This window comes from Chrysemys picta, chromosome 5 (genome assembly GCF_011386835.1).
Source record: "Chrysemys picta bellii isolate R12L10 chromosome 5, ASM1138683v2, whole genome shotgun sequence".
Taxonomy (NCBI): domain Eukaryota; kingdom Metazoa; phylum Chordata; order Testudines; family Emydidae; genus Chrysemys; species Chrysemys picta.
In genome coordinates this window covers 97654484-97674332 of record NC_088795.1, presented here as the reverse complement: position 1 = coordinate 97674332, position 19849 = coordinate 97654484, and the positions used below count along the sequence as shown (strand labels likewise).

Below are 19849 nucleotides of genomic sequence, written 5' to 3'. Positions count from 1 at the left end.
GAAAAAGAATGTCTTTTTCTAGATGCCCTGAAGATAGTATGAATTGAGTTGAGGAGTATTCGCTTGCAGACGATGCCCTGCTAGCAACTCCCTCTCTTAGGGCCTAATCCAAAGCCTACTGAAGTCAATGAGAATCTTTCCACTGACTTTAATGAGTTTTGGATCAGTCCCTTATATAGCAAGGCAGTTCCAGCCTGATCACTTCTGCTAATCTCAAGTACGGAATATGGCATGTGGAGGACACAGTCTTACCATTTGGATGGTCCTAAACCCTTTTTTTTGCTTTGTTTCAAAACCAACATCTTGGGGCTTGTCAACACTGCAACAATGTGCATCAGTAAGATGTGAATTCTAATGTACACCAACATGTTGTGTACTAACTGGCCAGCTGCACTAGAAGTGCCCTAGTCCACTTTAACTTCAGTGCTCACCAGGAGGGTCCACAAGAGCCAGTTAATGTGCAACACGTTGATGTGTGTTAGAATTCACACCTCACAGGTGTTCATTTCCACACTGGATAGACAAGCCCGGTGACTCCACCTGGAAACCAGTAGGCAGCTTGGACTGATCAAAGAATACCAGTGTCCTGTACTCACAAATGAGCTGCAATATTCTTCAGTAATTTCAGTTTTGAATGGATTTAAGGTGCAGATCACATTGCAGTACTCCAATCATGAGCTGACAGATAATGAATAGTAGGAAGGTTTGCATCCAAAAGAAAAGATGGCAGTTTTCTGGCCAGATGCAGATGGAAAATAACAGTCTAGGTCACTGCTAATATTTGATTGTCTAAAACAGGGGTTGGCAACCTTTCAGAAGTGGTGTGCCGAGTCTTCATTTATTCACTCTAATTTAAGGTTTCGTGTGCCAGTAATACATTTTAACATTTTTAGAAGGACTCTTTCTATAAGTCTATAATATATAACTAAACTATTGTTGTATGTAAAGCAAATAAGGTTTTTAAAATGTTTAAGAAGCTTCATTTAAAATTAAATTAAAATGCAGAGCCCCCCGGACCGGTGGCCAGGACCCAGGCAGTGTGAGTGCCACTGAAAATCAGCTCACGTGCTGCCTTCGACACGTGTGCCATAGGTTGCCTACCCCAGGTCTAAAAGCAGCTGCATGTCTTACCAGACCCATAACTTACAACCATTGGTAACATGCAATAGATAAATATCTTTTCTAGGAGAGAGTTGCTGCCTCTAACCCACCGGGAGGTCCCTTCCAGCTCTACATTTCTATGATTCTATAATCATGTCAGTTTTGTCTGCACCAAATCTCAGGCAAATTGCTCTGACTCATGCCTAAATTTCTCCCAGTCACAGGGAAAGACACTTGATCTCACACTCTGAAATGGACAAGGTAGAGATATAAAGTGTTATCAGAAAACTGAAAAAACTTCCACTCAGAGTTTGTGGCACAAAGTTCGCCCAGCGTATCCAGTACCTCAGTAATGCCTGCAAAGTCTCAAACAGCAGATTTGTTCTGGATGAAAGATAGCCTGGTCAATCCAGACAGTCTTCTCTTGGTTGCTGATATGCGTCCATCCTGATGTGAGGAAATTTCTGGCTACTTTGCAGCTAAAATCCATCAGATTCAGCGTAAACTATGTGCATCATGGAAGGTAAGGCTGAATATGGAGGGGATAAATGCAAGGTGTTCTCGGCTTGAAACTGGCTGAATTCAAACAGAGACGACCTTCCATCTACGGAGTTGGAATTTAAACCTAGAAAGTGGAGCACCCAACAGTGTTTGATCGGAATATTAGAATGAGGATTCAAGTAACATCAGACAGGATCTATGGGCTCTGGGGACCAGAAGGTGCCTGGAGGCAGACCAGAGCATGGTTGATTGACTTTTTGCCAGCTGTCTTCCTGCTGAGGTGGGTGCGGCTGCCTCACTTGGAAGGAAGAGTGGGAGAAAGACAAGAGTCCGTCTGGATAGTTGGGTGGGAGATCATACTCGGGAAAGGGCTGGGCTGATGGCCAAAATTTGTCTGGGGAGGGAGCTGATGTCTTGGTGGATTTAACCCCTTTTCATCTTAATCCACCTCTGACCCCAGCAAATTGGTTAGAGGAGAAGAAGCAAGAGTATGAAGTATATAAAAGTAAACAGAAGAACTGCAAAATCAATGTGGTATTTAAAGATACAGAGTGGTGGAGATATGAGCTTTGCAGGCTAGACTGAGGGTGAAAATTTCAGAATAACCTAAATGATTTAGGGGCTTAAGTGCCCAAGTCATTTTTTAGAATGGTATTTAGGCTTCTAAGTCATTTTGAAAATTTGAAAATTTCCCCCCAACCCTTTAAAACCCGTCCCTGGGTGGAGTGAAGTGGAACTACCCTGGGCTGAGGAGATTGCAGGGAGAGATTGTGCCTTAAGGAGTCACACTAAGCTTCCTAGTATATGTGGGGAGGAGTAAGGAGGCATGGGTTGTGCAGGCTGCTCCCCCCCGTTGCATCCATCCTGCTAATCAGGACCATAAGGAGGGGCTTTTAGCTTGCTTTTAATTCACTTCTAGTGTGACTCAGCAGAAACATGCAGATATTGGAACTAAAATAAATGCTTTCAGGACTCCCAGTGGTGGGATTAGCAGTGGCAGATGAAGCTGTCTAGGCAACAAATAAATTGATATCTGTTGGAAAATATCTGACCTAAATCAGATAAGCTATCCTTGATAGATCAGTGTTGCTCTGAAGTAGTTTTAATGATTCCTTTTTATATGATCAATGGTATTGAAATCCATACTTAAATAAGTACAATGAAAGCAGTTAAGTTGTTAGTTTCAGAATTAAGCAGGCATTTTGTAATTAGTCTAACAATGACTACCTTAACCCTTAAAATATCCAGAAAAATAGAATGGAAATGAGCTATACATTTGCCAAAGTCAGATGAATAACAAGATGGCACCCTGACAGAATTTCAGAAGTCTGTGGACACAATTGCATGCACAAATATATGTGAACATTTATTTACTTAAATTACATATCTGACTGGCCATTTTCTTGTACAATATTTGTGACTGAATGCACAGTCATAGCAATCATATACGTCTGCGCCTATACGTCGGTTAGTCTATAAGGTGCCACAGGACTCTTTGCAGCAATCATATGTGTTGACTAGGTGATCAAACACCTATGCATTTGTGTTTGCATTTTTACATGCAGAGTTCTAAAAGTCTAACATTCTAAAAGTTATATTTTATCTTTCATCTTTGCACAAAGCTGGCCAATTGATGTCAAAGTGGACTCCAAATGTGGAACAAGGGTAGAAAATGGCTGTAAATTTTAGACACATAAGGAAAGTGAGCTACAGGCATTCAACCCTAATAAAATTTAATGGTGAAAGAGTTTTGAGGATTGCTATGGTAGCTTTAAAATTTGGTTGGAATATGGCCATTCTGATTGAAATGTATAAGCAAATGAGAAATGGTGGGTAGTGTCTGAAATAAGTGATTAAGTTATCGCATGCATAGTAGGATTATCAATAATGTCAATTTATGAACATTCTCAATGGACACCACCTCTGCTATTTTCCTGATATCGGATGGAATTTTCTTTGCCGATGTTAACAATGAATGGTGCATAATCAATATCTTATTGTAGGTATTGATGTTCTTCTCTGCTAATCTTATTAACAAAGAACTTAGGGAAAGTAACCCATTTATTAGCTGACACTGTACTAGATACTGAGAAGGAAAACCAATTTAGATTATCTATGATTTTCAAAAGACGAGCAGTTTTGCCTTGATGTGTCTGATTTAGTTACTTTAGAGAAGTAAAAAAGATTTAGCCCTTTTCAAAGCAGCAGCAGAATAAGATTGGCAATGAAGATCCCTTTTTGACAATGAACAGATAATGTTGAAGCCCTGCACAGCATTTAAAGAGACTGCCCCTGGGCTTTCAACTACTCTGTTGTTATTTATGTTGCAGTAGTGCCTAGATCTAATATGGAACTGTGGGAGGTACCTGGAGAACCAAATATAGTAAATGTAGTGAAATCCCAATAACTTCAGTGGGGAGGGCATGCAGTTAGGATGACAGCCCTTGTCCTTCAACCCTCAGTGATGTGAGTAAACAGTAGGACTGTTCACATAAGTCAAGTTTCAGTATCAGATCTCTCAGTCCCATTTTACAGGTGAGTATAGTGAGGCACAAATACCTCACAGGTCACACATTTATTAATGTGTCTTCAGTGCTTTGAGAACCTCAAGTGAAGAAATTATATAAATATTAAGTATTTTTTTCTTAGAAAGGGACTACTCATGGTAATAAAATTAAACACATGAATAAATTTTTGCAGGATTGGCATCTTAATTTGCATAAGTAAATTGACCTTATTACTAGGGCTAATTGAATTATTATTTACAAATAAATAATCAGACAAGTGTAGCCCTGTTTTCTTGATCACAAATCATTCACAGATCAATCCAAATGTCTGTAAGTGTATTCATAACTTGTAAATATTTGCCAAATAGAAGGGAAATTGTTGATCCACCTTCACAAAATGAAGGTTAGTTATCTGTATCAGGAGTTCTTGGAAACGGATTCTTAACATTCCCATTCATAGGATGCGCTACAGTGGGATTGTGCAGAGGACACTGGAAGGAGAACTGTTCATTTTAACTATTACCTACTCCTTATTCAGAGTGTGTGATTGGTCCCCTAAATTGCGTGGGATTGCTTCTGTCCTGATTGGATAACTGAAACTTTAAAAATAAGAGATTAAGCCATGATGAGCAGGAAATGACTAAATAATAATGACTGTGCTTGCTCTCATGCCTGAATACCCTTGTTTGCATGTGAATATGGTTATTTGGATGAAGAACAGCCATTCCACAAACATTTGTGCGAATGTTCACAAATATTGACTCAAAAGGGATATGAACATGGTTGAAATGAAGAGCTTTGGCATTTGAACCAATGTTCACAAAGTGTTCTTGGAGCATTCAGCCAGCTTTACTTTTAGTTTGCATTCAGTAGCTTTGTTAAAAAGAAAGCAAAAGAATCTACACTAGGGGACAATGGGGTGTTGTAGTAACTTAGCCACAACTCTGCAGTGTGGGATGCTGAGAAAGGATAATAAGATTGAACAACACTAAAAAATTAACCAGTGCTCAAAAGTTTAAAGGAGTGGTAGTCTCTAAGCCAGGCCAGTAGCATTCAGTGGCTGTGGTAAATGCTGTGAAATTCAGGGTTGACCATAGCATTCAAGACCAGCTTCAGAACTTTAGTTAAAAACAGTTGAGCTGCTTCTGTTTTTAACTCCCCTCTCTCTTTGCATGTCTTTTGTTTGTTTCAGAAATGCTAATTAATGCTCATTAATAAGCATCTTCAAAAGAACAAAAGCCTGGGAGAGGGAAGAAGAATGAGAAAGTGGGACAGGAGGATTGAATATTGACAAGGAGATAAGTGTAGTGGAAGAGTTGAGAAGGGAAGGAAAGCACAATTATTTTTTCTTAACCTTCTTCAGTCCCTTGGACAAACTCATGTCAGATAAAAATCTTTTTTTTTTTTTTTTTCAGTTCTGTGGCCTATGTGAATGACTGGGGGGGTCTCAGAGCTGGTTGGTTTGTTTTTAACTTTTCATAGAACTTGTTACAGCAATAAAGTAAAACTTTTAAACAGAGCCAATGTGGAAGAGACTCTACTTATGTCAGCACTTGATGGATAGATGTCCATTTCATAGTACCATCTCAGTAAATGGCACTTGCTATTAGGAGACTGAATGAGTGTGGAGACTGATTCACCATGTCATCCCCTGAGATGATCTTTCTAGGTCACATCTGAGGGTCACTGTTGGAAAAGAGTGGGGGAAGCCTGCACTGCTGCTGATGTTGTACCAGCAAGGCGGTCTCATGGGTTGGTGACATGGGCGACCGCCCAGGGTGCCGTGGTTGGGGAAAGGAGGCGCTGCCATGGTCAAGAGGTTGCAGAAGGGTTGTGCCCACCCGGGAGATAAGAGGAGGGTATAAAGGGGGCTGTGGGGTGTGAGTCAGGTGCTCACATGCATCCCTCCCGCTCCACCTGCTGCTGCGCTGCTTGTGAGCGGCCGCCTGTTGCTTGGGAAGCAGTACTTAAAGGGCGCCAAAGAAAGTTCGCCCAGGTCACCATTTTCCCTAAGGCCATCCCTGTGTACCAGTTCTATTGATAAATGGAGCAAATAACTGGCTGGCACCTTTCACGAGCACTAAATCCACTTGAAAGTCAAAAAGGAAAAAAAAATCTTGATTCCAAAAACCAACAGTGAAAATGCTTTCAATAAAGGGTCACAGTTAAAAGCAGTCACAGGTGAACCAGCCTCAATTTTATTGTACAAAAATCTCCCAGAAGAGATTAAAATTCTCTTTTAACCCACCCTCCTCAGCATAGCACTGAAATCTATTTCTTGCCTCGGTGGCTGGATTTGAGGGCATGCTCTTCTCTCTATCTATACTGCAGCAATGCCCAAACACATCTGCTGTACAGGAAGTGACCCTGAGGTGCTATAGGTTTCTATGGATCCTTGTTATAAATCTAGGTTAATGTCTCAGAGTAGATCATTCAAAATAAAAGCAGGTGAAAAAGTTAAGAGAGAGACATTTGCATTGCTAAATCAATCCTTCTACCCCTCAAGGTGTCTGGCTGGTGGGTCTTGCCAACATGCTCAGGGTTCAAATGAGTGCCATATTTAGGGTCAGATTGGCGGAGACCCTGGGGGTATTTCATCTTCCTCTGCAGCATGGGTCATGGTCACTTGCTGGTTTAAACTAGAGTAAATGGTTTATTCTCTGTACCTTGGAGTCTTTAAATCATGATTTGAGGACTTCAGTAACTCAGCCAAAGGTTATGGGTCTGTTTTGGTAGAGGATGGGCAACATTATGTGGCCTGCAGTGTGCAGACTAGATGATCACGATTGTTTCTTCTGGCCTTAAAGTCTATGAGACTAAATGTTATTTGATAAAAAGGCCAGATTGAATCAGAGAACTCAAGTCAGTGAAAGTGTCTTCCAATTCAAGCAAGGTTTCTGTTACCCCCCAAAAATGCACACTGTGTTGGACAATAAATTGGAAAGCTGCCTTGGTAGTTAAAAACTAGATAATAGACAGAGGCTGCAGAACACAGTTGGAACTTGGATTACAAGCTTATATTGCAAAATGAGACATTGATAATAATGAATCTGGGAATTTTGATTTTTACTGTGCTAACGACTGTGACTAACAGAAGAGTGACTGCAGTGGCTAAGGGATATTTGATAAAGTGGAATGAACATGGTGCTATGAAATCTGTGATGGGTACTGGACCAGCAGTTAAGTATGCCCAATGATTGGATAATATAAGGAGATGATACTGCCTATGATTAAGACCACCAATATCTAATATGCAGATATGAAAATGTGCAGATTGCAACCTGACACACAGTTTGTGATCTTTCCAGGACAGGGACTGTCTTTGTTATTTGCCTGCACAGAACTTAACACAATGGGCCCAGATACTTAAATGGGGTTCCTAGGTGCTCCTGTAATAAAATAATAATAATAAAATATGCTTGATAAGTAGTATATGGAGGTGAACATGTTGAAGATGAAGTGGATGCAGAATGAGTGTTGTGGAGAAGGAATCAGCACTGTAAATGGGAAAGTAATCGAGAAGGTTGACAAATATATTTACCAGGATCAGCAGCTGGTAGAGACAACTCATTCGAAGGGGAATGTAGTAAGAGAAGAAAGGTAGGGTAGGCAAGTTTCAACAAAATAAAGACATCTGATAATGTGAACTGCCCATGAAGAAAAGGAAAGAACTGTTTAACTCCACTGTTCTGCTAGGAATGATATACGGAGGGAAAGCTGGTCAATGATGGAAGTGGAGGAAGAAAAATTCGCTGTCACCCAAAGAGCAATGGAAAGGCAATGTGTAAGTTATTGCTCCGTGATCACATACCGAATGAGGAGATCAGAAGGTGTACAAAGGTAACCGATGTAGTGCGGAGATGGGCGGATAATGTAGTCTGCAGACAAGAAGACAAGACAATAGGTGGACCACAAGCGACCACTGGGCAAACCGAAAGTGCACTGGGCCAATCCCATGACAAAACTCTTTGGCCAGAAATGGAAAGAACGTGCTCGCAACAAAATGGAATGGTCACAGCCTGCCACCTGCCTGCCTAGCCGTGATCAGGCTGAACTTTACTGAATGCACTTGGGAAGAGGTGAGCTGGGAGGAAGGAGTTGGCGGGAAGCAGAGTGATGGTTTTTCAGATTGTCACTGGGAGTTTTTAACCACTTATAAGGGTAGCATGGGAGAAAGCACAAACGTGGTTCTTTGGAGAAGCAGAGACATGGGAAATCAAAGCTGGCAGCATTGGCAGAGTGAAGGTGGGAGTCAAACTTGCAATAAAAGAATAGGTTGAATAGGAAGTAAACAAAGAATGTAGCAATATTCTTGAACTGCACAGTAGGTGGCACTGTGCAGTTACTTTCCTTTGTGAGTTTATATATAAACCATCTATTTGACATTTGTTGTAAAAGTACCACATTTGGTAAAAAATAAAAATGATAAGGTCTGAGACTATATTTTAAACACTATCAATTTCATATATATATATATATATATGTTTTAAGTCTGTTTTTAAATGTTAGTATATCATAAATCCAGTTGCTTTTATAGGTCAGATCCCAGAAGAAATCCAAGCCAAAAGAGATTAAAATGTAGATAAGCAAAAGAAAATTTCTTTAGGCTGTCATATATAAAAATATTAAGTAATTTTTAGAAGACAAGTTATTAATTCCCCAAACACATGGATACACTGAGTCTATGTGAGTATTTTAAGTCAAACTGAAAACCTAAATATTTTAAATCAACATTACTGCCCTCCAGTAAAACTAATGTGTTCACCATTTTATGAGTCTATTCTTACTTCCTTAAAGATTTGGGACTGTTCTGTGCTTACACACCATAGTCAACACTTGTTCTGCATTCAAAGACCAGGCTCCTAAATTACTCCGCTCTTTTCTTGCTTATGTGTGCTCCTAAACTTCACAATTGCACTGCAACTACTGTATGTGCAAATTTCATATACTTTAAACTATAAAGTGGTGGAATATGCACCTGTTTTTGTTGTTGTTTGTTTTTCCAGATGAATCCAGTGCCTGTGAAAGATGCCATAGGGAGAGCCTGGGAGATTGAGGTCCTCTAGTTATCCATGGAACAGTTCAAGCACAGGGAGCAGCAGGCCAGATTTCTTTATATCACCAGGCCAATGTGAATGAACCTTTTGGGTTCAGGACCAGATTCTGTGGTCAGCTACATGCCCTTTGTGCTCCTCTGAAGCATAAAACCAGCCTGAGCCCTTTAAACTAAGTATTCTGTTAGGCCCTTTGAGCTAGATTCACAAGGGGGCTGTGGTATCTAACTGCCACTTTATGCATCAAAATCCAACATTTGAGCACCACTGGCTTTCACAAAACCACCAGCTCAGCTGCTGCCTAACCCTGGAGGTGCCTAAGGTACCTAGGAGCTGGGTTTTAAAATGTATTTAGGTGCCTAACTCCCATTAATTTCAATGGAAATTAGGTGCTTAAAGCTTAAATACCTTTACAAATCTGGGCCTAGACCCCTAAGTTTCTACCAGCAAAGTCCCCAGATGCCTAAATTTCTGCTGCTGGGCATGTGCAAACCTGCCTAAATCCTGACACTGGTGAGCAGCTCAGCACCTAACTCATGCCTAAGCCCCATTGGGATTCACAAACTAGCTGTTCCTCTGCCTATCTCACCTGTGGGACCATAGGTGTGCTCAGAGTAGGCCTAACCTGTACAAATAGTAGTGATGGTGCCTCTCCTCTTTTCTACCAGTAGCCCAGGGTTTAGTGCATTCACCCAGGATGTGGGAGATCCAAGTTCAAATCCCCATACTGTCTGATTTACACGTCTCCCACGTAAGTGTCCTGACCACTGGGCTATAGAGTCAGTCTCTTGCTCTCCTGCTGGGTTAACGACTAGTTAATTAACCCCAGGGCTATTGGCTATAAGGGGGGCATCAGCACAACCTTCTCCTCAGTTTTTCTTGAGAAAGGACTGATCTGGCTAAAGTACCTGACTCCAGGAGAGCATTTATGGCAGTGAATCCTGAGCAGAGATAGGCACCTTCCTCTGGCCTAGAGTTAGGTGTCTAACTCCATTTTAGGGGTAGGAGTTGACCCCACCCCTCTTTTTGGCACTTCCCACTGGCTACCTTAGGTGGCTCCTGACTCAGCATGCTGGTTTCTATGAATCTCTTTTTTAGGCACCTAATTCTCCCCCAGCATTATATAGGAAGCCTGGATGTAAATTCCAGTAGGCAGCTGGGAACCTAAACATTAAGCGTTGCAACGATCAGCTTCGCAACGCCTATGTCCCTTTGTGAATGTAGCCTTTTGAAGCCAGGCTTTGGGAGACCAGTTATTAAGCAGGTGGGAGGAGTCAAGGCCTTTGGGGTTTATTCAGGGTGGCTATATCTACAGAGCTAGGCAGCAAGAAGCCCTTCTCCAGTGCGGCGAGGCCCCAGATGGAGTGAGAAGACACCAGACTGAGTGAGCACAAGGGACTTTGGATTGTGTGGCAGTTAGTGAGGGAAGCAGGCTCTGAGTTGAACTGTTACTAGATGGTACACTGAGAAACTAAAATCTCTCTAATAAAACTTTTCCCTTGAATAACTAACAGAGCATAAAAAAGTAAATTCTTTCCCGCTCACAATTAAAACCCAATCTAGTAATGGAGGTAGAAGACCAGCAGCTGACTACCCAGGGTGAGCACTACCCAATTTATTGCAGAGTGAACACTGTGTGATTGTTTGCTTTGTGGCCAAGTGGTGTATGTATGCATCCGGTACAAGCAGCTCATGGCCATCAGAGCCCAGGTACAGAATCCTGAGGCCAGAATTGCTGAACTGGAAGAGTATAGACAGATGAAACTGTTTATAGACATTGGAACATTGTGGAGCAGGCCCTCCTCAGAACTGACTTCCCTGATCCTCCAGTTGAGGAAGCCAGTCTCATGGTGGAAGGGCACCAAGGGGAAATGGAGGGACATACCCCCTTAGATAGGACTCTCCCTTCCAACTGAGATAGTGGAGACTGGCAGCTCCTCATTCACCAAGGAGGTCTCTCCAGAGGATGGAATTCCAGTGGGGAGAAAGAGACAGGCTGTGGTGACAAGGGATTTATCATCAGGGATGTAGACAGTTGGGTATGTGGTAACTGTGAGAACTGCTTGGTGACTTCACTGTCATGTGAGAAGGTAGCAGATATCCTGGGACACCTATACAAACTCTGATGAGTTCTGGAGGAAGATCTGTGGTCATGATATGCACCGATAGGAGAAAGGTCCTGGAAGCTAGATGTAGAAACTAGGTAGAAGGCTTAGGTCCGGACCTTAGTGGTAGCGTTCTCTGAAATGCTTCAAGTTTCATGCACAGGTCCAACGAGGCAGAGGGAACTTTGAAGTCTGAATGCATGGTTGAGAAGATAGTGCAAAGAAGAGGGATTTCAGTTTATTAGGCACTGGTGAATATTTTGGGGAAGGGGGAGCCTATTCAGAGGGCATGGGTTCCACATTTGTCAAAATGGAACTAGACTGCAGGAATATAAAAATAAATAAGGTATTGGGGAAGTATTTAAACTAAGTGTTGGGGGGAAACGAGGAGCTGAGGAGCACGTAAGTCAGACAGAGATATCTGATTCATCAGTTATACACTGGTATCTGTGTAGCCAATAAAGGGTAGGATGCAAATTACAGTTGAACTAGAACAAGGAGAGGATAAGAACACAGAGTTAAATAAATTCTGTAAAATTGGAAAGGTGTCAGATTAAGGAATAAAACAACAACAGGAACTTAGCCATATTTTTTATTCTTGACTATATACAAATGCAAGATGTTTAAAAATTAGATGGGGAACTAGGATGCCCTGCAGCGGATGAGGACCTTGATATAATAGGCATTAAGAAACTCAGTGCAATGACAAAAACAATGGGATACTGAGTTATAAACTATACAGGAAAGACAGATTAGGCTGAAGAGGTGGAGCAGTAGTGCTGTACCTAATGGATTCCGTAGACTCTAGTGAGCTAAAAATGGTGAGTGGAGAGGAGCACACAGTTGAACCTACATGGATACAATTCCCCATCTGTAAGACTGTAAATATACTAGCAAGGCTAAACTATCAGCCATTGGACCACAAAAAAGAAATTGAATGAACAATATAGGGAGAGCTCAAAGAGGCAGAAAAATCTGACAAATAAGGATAGTAACTGTTCAAATGGCACAACAGGACAAAGTTTAGAGAAACAATTTCTCACTACTCTAAGTGATTGCTTCTCAGAACAGCTAGCTCTAGAGAAAACAAGAGGCGAGACTGACTTAGTCTTAAGCAACACACAGGAGCTAATTGTGGAATTGATGGTAGCTGAACCACATCTCTGGGGCAGCGACAGTACCAAAAAGTGACACTGGAACTAAACTTTAGAAAGGGAGAAATGAGAAACCAAGTATTGCCAGGGCTAAGAACTGTCTAGGAGACAGAAAGCAAAGAGCAGGAGTAAATGATCAGTTTTCATAGTGGGAAAAGTTTAACAGCAGGATGCCTCAAGGGTACATACTAGTCCTGTGTTGTTTAATATATTTATTAATGACCTGGAAAGGGGGGAGGGTGAATGTGCTGTGGCAAAGTCTGCGTGAGCCAGTGTTTTGGTATGTTACTGAGCATTCTCTCACTCAGGTGCTTACCCACATGCTCAGGGTCTAACTGATTGCTGTATGTGGAATTTCCCCTCAAGTTACATTGGCAGTGACCTTGGAGTTTTTCACCTACCTCTGCAGCATTGGGGTGCAGATCACTTGCAAGGATTATCTGGGCCTATCTCACTTAATGAATTCCCTGCCATTGCAGGGGCCTCGAGCACTGGTGCACCTCAGGCCTTCCTATTCTCTGCCTGTGATATGCAATAGCTTAGTCTTCTGTGGGCTGTAATGCTTTGATCTAACTGTGGTTATTGGATTTAGTGTTCAGGTGCTGGCGGTCTGTGATATACAGGAGGTCAGACTAGATGAGCTGTCCTTAAGCTCTATGACTCTAAATGAACTAGGTGAATGGGCAACACAATGGCAAATTAACTTCAGTGTCAATAAATGGAAAGTAATGCACAGTGGAAAGGAATATTTAAATGTACGCTTTATAAGGCTCTAAATTCACCATATCAGCCCAAGAATGATTGATGGTCTAGAAAACATGACCTATAATGGAAAGTTGAAAAAATTGGATTTGTTTAGTCTAGAGAAGAGAAGACTGGGTGGAGGACATGATACATTTCTGAATATATAAAAGGTTGTTACAAGGAGGAAAGAGGTAAATTATTCTCCTTAACCTCTGAGGATAGGACAAGAAGCAATGGGCTTAAAGTGCAGCAAGGATGCTTTAAGTTGGACATTAGGAAAAACTTCCTTACTGTCAGGATGGTTAAGCACTGGAATAAATTGCCTAGGGAGGTTGTGGAATCTCTATCACTGGAGATTTTTAAGAGGAGGTTTGATAAACACCTGTCAGGAAGGGTCTAGATAATGCTTAGTTTTGCCATGAGTGCAGGGGACTGAACTAAATGACCTCTTGAGATCCCTTCCACTCCTATGATTCTGAGAGAGAGACCTCGGCATCACTGTAGACTGTCAAATGGAGATCACTACTTAATGTGCAACTGTGGTCAGAGGTCGCATAAGGCATAGGATGACTAATAGTGATACAGAGACTATTATAATATGGATATGAGTCGACAGTGTCCAGCGGAGGGCAACAAAAATGATTAGGGGGCTGGAGCACACGACTTCTGAGGAGAGGCTGAAGGAACTCGGATTGTTTAGTCTGCAGAAGAGAAGAAGGAGGGGGGGAATTTGATAGCTGCTTTCAACTACCTCAAAGGGGGTTCCAAAGAGGATGGATCAAGACTGTTCTCAGTGGTACCAGATGACAGAACAAGGAGTAATGGTCTCAAGTTGCAGTGGGGGAAGTTTAGGTTGGATATTAGGAAAAACTTTTTCATTAGAAGGGTGGTGAAGCACTGGAATGGGTTACCTAGGGAGGTGGTGGAATCTCCTTCCTTAGAGGTTTTTTAAGGTCAGGCTTGACAAAGCCCTGGCTGGGATGATTTAGTTGGGAATTGGTTCTGCTTTGAGCAGGGGGTTGGACTAGACGACCTCCTGAGGTCCCTTCCAACCCTGATATTCTAGGATTCTGTGATAATGCCCTTACATAAATCAGTTGTGCGGCCTCACCTGGAGTACTGGAGTCAAAAAGGCTATTACTGAATGAGAGAGAGTTCAAAGAAGAAGGAAGAAAATGATCAAGGACATGGGAAAAACTCTGATATGAAGAGAGAGCGCAAAGATAGGAATTGTTCACTTTAGAAAGGAGACAAATGAGAAGGAACATGTTAAAAGTGTATAAAATAGTGAATAGTCTAGAGAAGTCAGATTGGGAACTTCTGGTCTCTCTATCTCATACCCAAGAACAAGAGGACACTCCATGAAATTAAAAGGGCTGAAATTCAAAACTGATAAAAGGAAATACTTTTTCACACTATTAAACTGTGCAACTTGTTACCATGGAAGACATTGAGCATGTCTATGCTGCAGTATAAGCCCAGGGTTAATGGGATTTGAATCAGCTGACCCTTGGTTAGAGAACCAGGGCTTGAGCATCTACACTGATTATTAACTCTATATTAAGAACTTTCTAACACAGGGTCAAAACTGGGGATCTGATATTCGCATTGCAGTATATAGACCCAAGTCAAGCCAGCCATGTCCCAGACACCCTAGTGCCCTTCCATAATGTGGCTACTTAGGGATGGGCGATCTGGGTGCTCACCCACGGTGCAGTACTCAAGAGGCACCATGGTGCAGAGGCAAGGGGCTCAGGCTCTCCTTCACTGCCTGCGGGGTGTGGCCCAGCACAGCAGGAACTCCCGCTTCACTGCTCTGGAGCGGAGGCCCCCATCACCGTCCCACGTGGTTTCCCAGCCCGGCTCCTCCTAGTCCTGCCTCTGCACTCAGTGAGCCGGCGGCCTCCCCCCACCCTGCACACACCCAGGGGACTGTCCCAGCCCAGCTGTTGTTCTTTCCAGGGCAGCCTGAATGAAAGCGATGCCGCCCCATGGAAGGCCAGCGTGGCATCTCAGCTGGCCAATGGGAGCTGGAAGTGAACAGCCTCTTCTGGGGAAGGGAGTTAAAATTGCAGGGCAGAGAGACCACTAAGTCGGGGGAGATCCTGACCCCATGCCTCAGCTCCCAGGGGGCTGGTAGGGTCACAGCCCTACCAGCTCCTGGGGGACCTCTTTGTGTACCCCAGCTTCCAGCCCCACCAGCCCCCAGTGGGGCCTCTCTCAGTGCCCCCAGGTCCCTGACCCCCCTCCAGGTCCTAGCTGGCCCTTTCCTATGCCCCCAGATACCAGCCCCCAAGTCCTGGAGGCCCCTCCCTGTACCCCAGGTCCCAGCCCCGCTCCATGCTGACCCAGCGCCCATTGGGCTCTGCCCTATGCCTCCAGCTCCCTTGTGTGGGCCCTTTCCTGTGCCCTCAGATCCCAGCTCCCGGGAGTCCCACCCTTGTGCCCCCAGGTCCCAGCCACCCCAGTTCTCGGGGGCCCCACCATGTGCCTCTATGTCTTAGTCCCACTCTATGCACAACCAGCTCCCTGTGGGCCCCTCACTGTGCACCAGATCCCAGTCACCCTCCATACTCACCCAGCTCCCAGTGGACCCTTCCTTGTGCCCCGAGGTCACAGACCACCCCCAGGAGCCCCTACTTTTGCCCACAAATCCCAGTCCCCCGCCATACTCATTCAGCTCCCAGTGGGCCCCTGCCTATGGCCCCAGGTTCCAGCCCCACTACTCCCAGGGGGTCCCTCCCTGTGCCCCAGCTCCCAGTCTCCCCAGGGCCTCCCTGTGCCCTCTGATCCCAACCCCCACCGCTTGGGGGCACCAGATTCTACCCCCCCATGCCAACCCAGCTCCCAGTGGCCCCCCTCCTCCCTGTGCCCCAGATTCCAGCCTCCCCATGTCCAGTCCCGCAGTCCCAGTCCCCTTCCATGCTCACCCAGCTCCCAATGGGCCCCTCCCTGTGCACTCAGGTCCCAGCCGCCAGGTCCCGGGGGCCCCTGCCCCCAGATCCCAGCACCCCTCCATACTCATCCAGCTCCCAGTGGACCCTTCTCTGTCCCACAGGTTCCAACCCCGCAGCTCCCAGGGTAATCCTTCCTGTGCCTGTAGGTCACAACCCTCCCCCACCTTTAGGGGCGCCACCAGACCCCAGCTATTCCTGCTCCCTGGGGACTCCTCCCTGACCCCGCCCAGGTCCAGCCTTTCCTCCTCCCGGGGATCCCGCCCTGTGTCCCTAGGTCCCAGCCTGCCTGCTCCCTGGGGGGCCTCTCCCTGTGCCCTCAGGTCCCAACCCTACAGCTGCCCCTAAGGCCCAGCTCCCCCCAGCTTCCTGGGGGGGGAGGGGTACTGCCTTGTACCCCTAGGTCCCAGCCCCCCAGCTCTTGACGCCGCCTCCATGACTACCCAGCTCCCAGTGGACCCCCCCCTCCTTGTGTCTCCCCATCCCAGCCCCACTCCATGCCCACCCAGCCTCCAGTGGGCCTCTCCGTGTGCCCGCAGGTGCTAGCCCTCCACTCCCAGAGGGACCCCAGATCCCAGCCCCCTTACATGCTGGGGTCTCTCCCTTTGCCCCCAGGTCCAAGACCCCCCCCCCCCCCCACTCCCTGGGGTCTCTCCCTGTGCCTCCAGGTCCCAGCCACCCACCTCTCAGGGTGCCTGTCCCCGTACCCCCAGATCCCAGCCCTCCCTTGAGGGAGTCTTCTTGTGCCCTCAGGTACCAGCCTCCCCCAACTCCTGGAGAGCGGGCCTCTCTTTCCCCCAGGTCCCAACCCCCCCCAGATCCTGGGAGCCCCTCCCTTGGGGCCCAGCCCCCCAGCTACTGGGGAGCCCCTCTCTGTGCCCCCAGCTCCACGGGGGGTCCCTCCCTATGCCCCCTGTCCCAACCCCCATCTCCTGGAGGGCCCCTCCCTGTGTCCTCACATCCCAGCCCCATTCCAGGCCTGTCCAGTTCCCAATAGGCCCCTCCCTGTACCCCCCCCCCAGGTCCTAGCCCCTCCCCAGCTCCCAGGAGGCTTCTCCATTGCCACTAGGTCCCAGCCCCCCCAGTTCTTGGGGACCCCCCTCCCTGTGCCCCCAGGTCATCTCTCCCTTTTACCCAGGTGCCACACTCCATGTGTACCCCCAGGTGCCAGCCCCCCCACCTCCCAGGGGGTCTTTCTCTTTTCCCCAGGTCCCTGCCCCCCCCCCCACCACTCCCTGGTGGTCTCTCCCTGTGGCCCCAGGTCCCAGTCCCTCCACCTCCCAAGGGGCCCTCTCCCTTTTCCCTCATGTCCCAGTCTCCCAGCTCCCGGGCATCCTCTCCAACCCCCACAGCTCTCAGGGGGCCTCTCCTTCTGCCCCCAGGTCCCACCTACGTTCCCTCTAAGCTGCACAGCCACGCAGCTGTGCAGCAGCCTATCAAGGACTGCACAGGTGCTCAGGGCTGTGGCGGGGCGGCGTGAAGGCACCTCTCCGTGGCTCCAGCCCCGGACCTGCTGCGTCCTGGAAGAGTTGGGGAGTGATGCTCTCCTCGAGCCCAGGTGCTGCTGCCGTGAGAGACGGCTAGGTGGTGTCCTCTCTCCCCACCATGGCCCTGGGGCAGCCTGCATCCCAAACCACTCATCCCCGGCTCCAGCACAGAGCCAGCTGGAGCCCTCACCCCCCCACCCCTGGACCCCAACCCTCTGCCCCAGCCCTGAGACCCCTCCCACACCCTGAACCCCTCATCCCCGGGCCCCAGCCCAGAGCCCAAACCTGCAGCCAGAGCCCTCACCCCCCCACACACACCTCAACCCTCTGCCCCATCCCTGAGCCCCCTCCCACACTCCAAACCCCTTGGTCCCACCCCCACCACACATCAGCTCCATATTCGTGCACATAACAAAATTAATTCCACACATGGACAGAAAAAGTTAGAGGGAACCATTGGCTCCCAGCTCCACCCCTCCCTGGGTTCCTGGGAGCCCCTCCCTGTGTCCTCAGATCCCAGCCCCTCCCCCCATTCCCTGGGGGCCAGTCCCTGTGCCCACAGATCCCAACCCCCCATCTCCCTGGGTCTCCCACCCTGTGCCCTCAGGACCCAGCCCTGCCAGCCTCCAGGGGCCCCCTCCCAGTGCTCCCAGGTCCTAACCCCCAAGGTCGGTGGGGGGTGGCTGCCCTGTTCCCCCAGGTCCCAGCCCGCCAGAGCTCCTGTGGGGGCCCTCCTTGTGTCTCCAGGCCCCGGCCCCCTCAGCTCCCAGGAAGCCCTTCCCTATGCCCTCAGGGCCCAGCCCCCCCAGCTTCTGGGGCCTCCTCTCTGTGTTACCAGGTCTCTCAGGGAAGACTGTCAAAAAACAGGGCAGTTACCGCAAGCTAGTGGTGTGTCTATAATTAGCTTTCACCAAGCCAGTGACAAATATGAACTCCTGGATCACTATAGCAGTCTCACCATGGAGTCACAGAGAGTCCACTCAAACACCTCCAGTCTAGCTTAATATCTAAACCAATGGGACTTTGTGATAAGAGATCACTTAAACCAAAAATCACACTACATCAGGTTGCTCCCAGTCCCACGAGGCCAGTTACTTACCCCAGCTCAATTGCTACCACAATGGTGGTACCCAATTCTATAGTAAACTCACTAAAGGTTTGTTAGCTAAGAAAAGGAAGTGAGCGTTACTGAGAGGTTAAAGCAGGTAAAATGTATGCACATAGTTTATAATTCCAAATGTTGGCAGTGATGTAATAAACTGCCAGTTTCCCAAAGTATTTCCAGGGTACCCAGAGTGTCTCTGGGGAGCGCCGCTTTGCATCTGGTACACTTCTCTGTAAGAGTCCAAACAGTCCAGTGATGACAGATCGTTCCCTGAATCCATACTTACAGCTGCTTTGCACAGAAAACCAGCTGACAGGGTCACTAGCCACATGTGCTTTTCCTTTGATTACAGAGCATTAGAAATCCATTTGGAGTCATTGACCTCCGATCAACACACACAATGACCACTGCTTTGAAATTAATTCTTTTCTGTTCAATTACTTCATTTGCATTCTAGAAGGCTTCTTTCTCTTTTGATGGGTTCTTTAGTTATAGGGGTATACACAATGTAAATGTTTGCTATTATTTTATAACAGGATACAGATAAGTGAAAACAATTTAAGTAATGTCTCATTAGTTTTCATGAAGTTTAAACACCAACTACACTTTGATCTATACTAATACACAAGTGAATTGGTCTGGGGCATCGGAATGAGGTGGCACCTGGTCTGCCAGTGTCACGCCAGACATGACCAACTCAAACTGCATATGCCACACGGTGTAGCTGCTGATGTCCCCTACATAGACTGGAGCATCTGGTGCAAGGCCACAAGTACAGACTGGTGGGATCACATCTTCCTGCAGACTTGGGATGACCAGCAGTGGGTCCTCAACTTTTCATAAAGGTGGCTACATTTCTGGACCTTTGTGAGCAGCTTGCCCTGACCCTCCAATGTAAAGACACAGGCATGAGGCCACCCTTGCCAGTCCAGAACCGGGTTGCTGTAACTGTCTGGAAGCTGATTACCCCAAACTGATACAGGTCTGTTGCCAACCAGTTTGGTTTTAGGAAGTCGACGTGGGGTAAAGTGGTGGCAGAGGTTTCTGAGGCAACCAGCCATGTGGTTTACCCCAAGGTGGTGGGCATACAAGATATACCTGAAGTAATTGCTGGCTGTGAGAGAATGGGATTTCCTA

The 19849-nt window shown here is 46.4% G+C and overlaps 1 long non-coding RNA gene across 1 annotated transcript in view; it reads left to right on the top strand.

Moving 5' to 3' along the window:
• Window positions 1-19849, top strand: part of LOC135983726 (uncharacterized) — a 61385-nt gene that overhangs the window by 32696 nt on the left and 8840 nt on the right. The gene's annotated exons all lie outside the window — the stretch shown is intronic.